Source organism: Quercus lobata, chromosome 1, assembly GCF_001633185.2.
Source record: "Quercus lobata isolate SW786 chromosome 1, ValleyOak3.0 Primary Assembly, whole genome shotgun sequence".
NCBI lineage: Eukaryota > Viridiplantae > Streptophyta > Magnoliopsida > Fagales > Fagaceae > Quercus > Quercus lobata.
Window position 1 is genome coordinate 5,028,623 of NC_044904.1, and position 6,977 is coordinate 5,035,599.

Here is a 6,977-nt window from a genome sequence, read left to right on the forward strand (position 1 = left end):
TAACTATAGTACTTCCCTCCAAGATTTCCCTTAAACCTATTTCAGGTACAAGGTCGGTCTCACAAATATTTTTCTTCTGTGAATTCTACCACTTTCCTTTCTTACTTTCTTCTCTCTTGTTTATCTCCGTTTCTTCGTCCTTCTTTTTTTTTCCTTTCTTTTCCGATCCGATCCCCTGTTTTAGGTTCTTCTTTTAGTTTATATACTTCCCTTTGCGCTTCATCCTTGCCGCACACGTGTAGGTTGGGTTCGGAGGATTTCTTTCTGTCCCATCTGGCACCTCCTGGAACTTCCTATGGGCAGCTGTAAGGCTGCCTTCCCACTGTTCAGGTATCACCTCCACATTAATGCGGTCAGAGAGTTGGTTGAGAGGTCATTAATGCGGAGGTAGCTGTAGCTTCAGATATTTGTTTGCCTTATCTCTTTCACTTTTAGTCGGCTACTCTACCCTTTGAGATGACCGAATTCGGAGCTCTGATCGTAATGAGCCCACGTCTTGATCGTCCTCGGAAACGATCGTCCTCGGACGAGTTATGCCGAGGACCAGGGTATCCCGGACGGATATACGATCTCTGATGGGCCGCTGGCCCAACAGTCCTAACCCCATTCTGAACCCTAGGGGCCCATCAATCGAACGATCCCCACAGTTATATTTGGGCGTTTGGTAAAACATATTGTTCTAAAATTGTTGTTTTGAAAAAATTACAAAAAAGGACATGACAGGCTATGCTGTAATGATAATAATATGAATAATAATATATATTTTTTTATTTAATAATTTAATTATAAGAAGACGTCCCATACAAAATTTAATAAAGAAAGTAACAATAATAATAATAATAATAATAATAATAATAATAATATGGTTCCATTTAATAGTTTAATTTATTTTTGTTTTATAATAATAAAAAATTACACAAGGACACCTAATTTTTATCTTTCCCAATGTCTATCTCCTACTGCCTCAAGCTTCTCCTTCACTTGCTGGATTGCTGGACAAAAATCCTCTACTGCCAATCACATGGTCCGCATCTAACCTTAGTAATTTCAAAAAAAAAATTCATTCAATTGCATCCAAGTTTCTCTAGACTCATCTTCTTTGCGTCACCTACAACCTGATCCCATACCAAAGTGATTTTTGCATGCCCAGAATATTCAATTAATGAAAAAAAGCCTAGAGGTGATAGATGATAGAAGGTAGCAGGCAAGACTTCAGTATTTGTGAGGTTATTTTAGGAATTTCAAGCTTCAACAGATTATGATAGTTGCGTTTTTTACCTGGTTTTTTAAAAAGCTATCTGCCATTGTGTTTTGCAAACGTGAATTTTCAGAGTTTTCAAAAACGTAATTTTTCAAAAAATGTAATGCCAAACGCATAGCTTCCAGTGTTTTTGATAAAAACGCTAGTTCTCATTTAGAAAACGCCCCACCAAACGGAGATGGAATAAATGGAATTTCATTTTCACAAATCCTTTTACATCATATTCAAAATTGACAGGATATAATTACCGATTGACTAGCTAATCTTCATGGTTTCAAAATTTCAATGATCCATGTACAATTACTTAAAATCAAAATTTAACAATAAGTTTTTAACTCAAATGCTAATTCCTAGGGTGTTATATCCAATGATTTTTACTGGCTTTTTGCCTTTATATAATTAAGTAAATAATTACCAATTGACTAGCTAATCTTCATGGTTTCAAAATTTCAATGATCCATGTACAATTACTTAAAATCAAACTTTGACAATAAGTTTTTAACTCAAATGCTAATTCCTAGGGTGTTAGCTATCCAATGATTTTTACTGACTTTTTGCCTTTATATAATTAAGTAAATAATTACCGATTGACTAGCTAATCATCACGGTTTCAAACTTTCAATGATCCATGTACAATTACTTAAAATCAAACTTTAACAGTAGGTTTTTAACTCAAATGCTAATTCCTAGGGTGTTAGCTATATATCCAATGATTTTTACTGACTTTTTGCCTTTATATAATTAAGTAAATAATTACCGATTGACTAGCTAATCTTCATGGTTTCAAAGTTTCAATGATCCATGTACAATTACTTAAAATCAAACTTTAACAATAAGTTTTTAACTCAAATGCGAATTCCTAGGGTGTTAGCTATCCAATGATTTTTACTGACTTTTTGCCTTTATATAATTGAGAAATGCTAACGAGCGCCCTTAGGGCATTGGTTAATAATCCATATAAAGAAAGTTTTTATGGGAAATGAAAAAAAAGTAATTAATATTTTGACAGTTTTTTTCATTTCCCATAAAAGTGGTATTAAAACTTTCCTAAAGTGGATTATTAAGGAGTGCCCTAAGGGCACTCGTTAGCAAAACCCTATATAATTAAGTAAATTTCCTCTTCATAGAAGAAAAAAAAAGTTGAGTTAATGGTTTCATATCCCACAGGTGTGTAACCTAAGAAATCAAGAAGGCAAAAAATCAAAGTTCCATGGTTGGAAATATGGACAAAATAAAGCAATTACCTAACAATTATTTGGAGAATATATTAATAAAACGTATACAATGTATGTGGATAAAGAATGAAAAAGAAATGTAAAGGATGAAAACTTTGAAAATAAAAGTTACAATATATCTTCATCCATGCCCTTTTTGAGTTTTGACTCTCATTTATAAAATAAGTCATATTCAAGCCATCAGAAATCCTTTTTTATTTATTTATTTACTTTTTTTGTGTGTGTGTGTGCGCGCGCTCAAAGTTCATTAGAAATTATTGAAGCATGTGTGCATTAGGATTTAGGAATCCTTTCCCAAAGTTGCATGAATAGCGGAATAGATGAGAATGTATAACTCTTTCAAGCATTTAATTTCAAAACACCCTTCAATCCATAAATTCTGTAGAATTAACACCAAACTCTACCAACTCGAGTAATTCTTAGGTACTCTTGGCACATGGTAAATAGTGTTATTTCCTTTCATATTCATAGTGAAGTCTACTCATTAAATTCATAGTGAGATTCATCGTGAATGTGAAAGAAAGAAGCACTATTTCGCTAACTCTCCGGAAGTACTTAAGTATTTTCTTTCCAACACACTTATGTATCGATTACACAACTTTGATCTCATATCTAAGAGGTAAAAACTGGCTAATAAATTTTCCCAATTTGGCTTAACCAAATGTCCAGAAAATGCCTTGTATATCACACAATTGACCATTTCATTTGAGATATAGATAATGCAATCTATTCTGAGCAAGCCAACAAAATGTCCTATGTGCTGGAGTCAGCTTAGGCGGCAAATCAAAACTATAGACTGAACTTCACCATGACTTGGAATTTTCCACATGAAAATGAGATGCAATTGGCAATAAACTCAAAACACGTAATATGCAGAATAATGTATAACTAAATTGACATGGATTTCAAGGTTTTCACACATAACCACGCGGTTTTAGTCCCCATAAATTTGTTTTAATATGAACTGGGCCTTATATTAATTAATTATAAAAACCACATTGTCAATGGTAACCTTTGTCGGAAGTGTGATTTGTACGTAGACCCCAGTGCATTATGAGTAGGAGCTGTTAGGCCATCAACTTGACAACCTTGCAGTGGGGTTAGATAAATAAGATTTTCAATAAAAGAAAAAAAAGAAAAAAAAGAAGAAGATCGAAGCAGATAATTAGGTCCTGACAAAGATAGAAACCATTATTTCAAAAACTAAAGTAGTCAAGAAATTGGCCAATTATAAATCCATTCAAAAAAAAAAAGAAAAAAAAAGAAAAAAAGAAAGAAAAAAGAAATTGGCCAACACACATTTACAAATTACAATGATACAAATCATTAATTAGTTTCAAAAATTTAGAGTCCGTTTGGTACATTTGTTTAAACAATAGTTTTCAATTTTTTTAGAAACATATAATATTGTTTAAAAACTAAAAATATATGTTTAAAATAGCACACTAAACATGACCTTAAAATTTCTTGTTGGTTTTAATATTAATTTACCGTATTAAAAAAAGCTGTCAAGAAATTGATCAATGATGTATAGCAGACGTCATGTACATATGGGCTACGCGTGCTACTTATAATAACATGGACCAGGCAATTGATCAATGATGAATTTTTTGCTTGGTCTGAAAAAATCATACATGACTCTTTCTGCAACACATGACTCTTTACTATTTAATTAGTTTAAATGGTTCCAATCTTCAGTGTAATTTTCATTAAAATACCAACCAAAGACTTTAACAACAGTAGAAAGTTTCTTCCAAAACTAGATCACATAGTAATTTACTAGTGTACACACACACACACACACACACATATATATATATATATATATTATCTTATTGTTCATCTGGACTATTTCAGAGCATAAGTACATGATGTATTTAGAGTTTACTGGGATCCCATTGCCTCTAATTTTAATTACAAAAAGAGGTACAGAACTTTCAAATTATATTATATTAATGGACTAATTCATAATTAGTTAGGCTGGAAGCATCAAATATTATTAAAAAAATGATTTACTTATTGAAGGGATGGCTATATAAAGTATCAGCCTTGCCTCAGTGTTCACTCACAAACTAGTCTAAATCTATTCTAAGCCATAGAAGTCACCAAAGCTTTGGGACTTCTCCTGTGTTGCTCAAAAAATGGCCAATCTTTGGCCTCACCTTGTCTATGCATTGGCACTAATCTTATTAGCTACCAATGTAGCTGCCGATGATCACAAGCCTTACATTTATGCTTCTCCACCTCCACCACCTTACGTTTATACATCTCCTCCACCACCTCCTTACATTTACAAATCACCACCACCACCTCCACACCACGAATCACCACCTCCTTACTATTATAAATCACCACCACCACCTCCACACCACGAATCATCACCTCCTTACTACTATAAATCACCACCACCACCTCCACACCACGAATCACCACCTCCTTACTACTATAAATCACCACCACCACCTCCACACCACGAATCATCACCTCCTTACTACTATAAATCACCACCACCACCACCTCCACATCACAAATCACCACCTCCTTACTACTATAAATCACCACCACCACCTTCACCATCACCTCCTCCACCTTACGTTTACAAGTCCCCACCCCCTCCATCTCCATCTCCACCTCCTCCTTACGTCTACAAGTCCCCACCTCCCCCATCACCGTCCCCACCTCCTCCATATGTTTACAAGTCACCACCACCACCATCACCCTCACCTCCTCCTCCTTATGTCTACAAGTCACCACCTCCCCCATCTCCTTCACCTCCTCCTCCTTACATCTACAAGTCACCACCACCCCGTCACCCTCACCACCTCCTCCTTATGTTTACAAGTCCCCACCACCCCCCATCTCCATCACCCCCACCTCCTTATGTCTACAAATCTCCCCCACCCCCATCTCCATCACCACCTCCTCCATACGTTTACAAGTCACCACCTCCTCCATCTCCTTCACCTCCTCCTCCTTACGTTTATAAGTCACCTCCACCACCTTCCCCATCACCTCCTCCTCCTTACGTTTACAAGTCGCCTCCACCACCATCCCCACCACCACCACATCCCTACTACTACAAATCTCCACCACCTCCCACTGGTTACTAGTTAAAGTATACTGGCCAGAGGTTTACGTAAGTATATTTACATGGAAGCCTTTTATTTTTATTTTTTTTATTTCTAACTTTTGACCTTTTCTTTTTTTCTTCCTTTTACTTTTACTTTTACTTTCTCTCATCGTTAACTTATAATCATGATTTGTAGTGTTTTGTTTTGCAGATTATAATTTGTTAAAAAGCAATAATTGCTGTTGGAGTAATCAGATACTGTCGTCGGATTTGGTTTATTATTATGTACTTTTGTTCGGTGTCAATCAAGGCGACCCGGTTGAGACAAGTGAGAATAAAAACAAAGGCTGACGTCGATGGACATTGACGCTATGGCATGTTCTTATGCAAAAATATTTATAATTTTATTGTAATGAGCTAATAATAGTATAAATTTGTGATTTCTTTAATTGGACACGAGTTCCATGCGTGCACGTATGAATAATAATTTCTCTTGTAATTCTTTTTCTATAATTAATTGGATCACATTCTTCCATTCCATTTGTGGTTGACTCTCTCTCTCTCTCTCTCTCTCTCTCTCTCTCTCTCTCTCTCTCATATTTATACCATTTTTAGGTAATGGACAATTGCCATAATCGTAATCAAGATCAATAAGATGTATGAATTTGGGAAACATGTGCATAATCCCAGGGAAGGGGGATGATTATTCTTGACTTAAAAAATGTTATAAGTAATACTACAATCACAAAATATTTTACAACATTTTGACAAATTATTTTTGTGACAATTTTTTATTAATTCTCATCTGGGTTCACTACTAACATCACTTTTTCACTTATCTATAACTACTCATCACATTAGCAGCTTAAGAATTTTATTTAAAAAAAATTATTTACCAAGATTCTCTAAAGTTTTTAGTATAACTACACCGTAGAGTTTATAAAATCCTATCAATTCATTTTGAATTAAGTGGATCAGATTTTGACCCATTGTCAACATTTAACAAATTTTAGCTATTACAATTTGAGAAATACCACATTCATAATATTTTTACAAAAATGTTACAACAATTTCTAAGTGAAAAGTTGTTACTTTGGGAGAATTTTTTTTTTCTTTTTTCAATAGTGGGCTTAAATTATAACCGGTAGTATTTTGCTACATAGGTAGGATTATTTAGCATTTAATATTGGGAAATTATTGTATACTTCCGAAGTATCATAAATGTGTACTCCCTCCCTCACATGAATGGTGAGTCCCACTAAATAAATTCATGGTGGGACCCACCATTAATGTGAGAGGAGATAGTACGCATTTATGGTACTCCGGGAGTACCTAATAATTTTCCCTAATAGTGGGCTTAAATATTTATTGTGGATGTGACATTATTCATTACCATTTAGCATCTACTGTG

General features: G+C 34.5%; 1 pseudogene; it reads left to right on the forward strand.

Annotated features, from left to right (window-relative positions):
* Positions 1-4,578: 4,578 nt before the first annotated feature.
* On the forward strand, positions 4,579-6,101 carry LOC115975669 (annotated as a pseudogene).
* Positions 6,102-6,977: the final 876 nt, after the last annotated feature.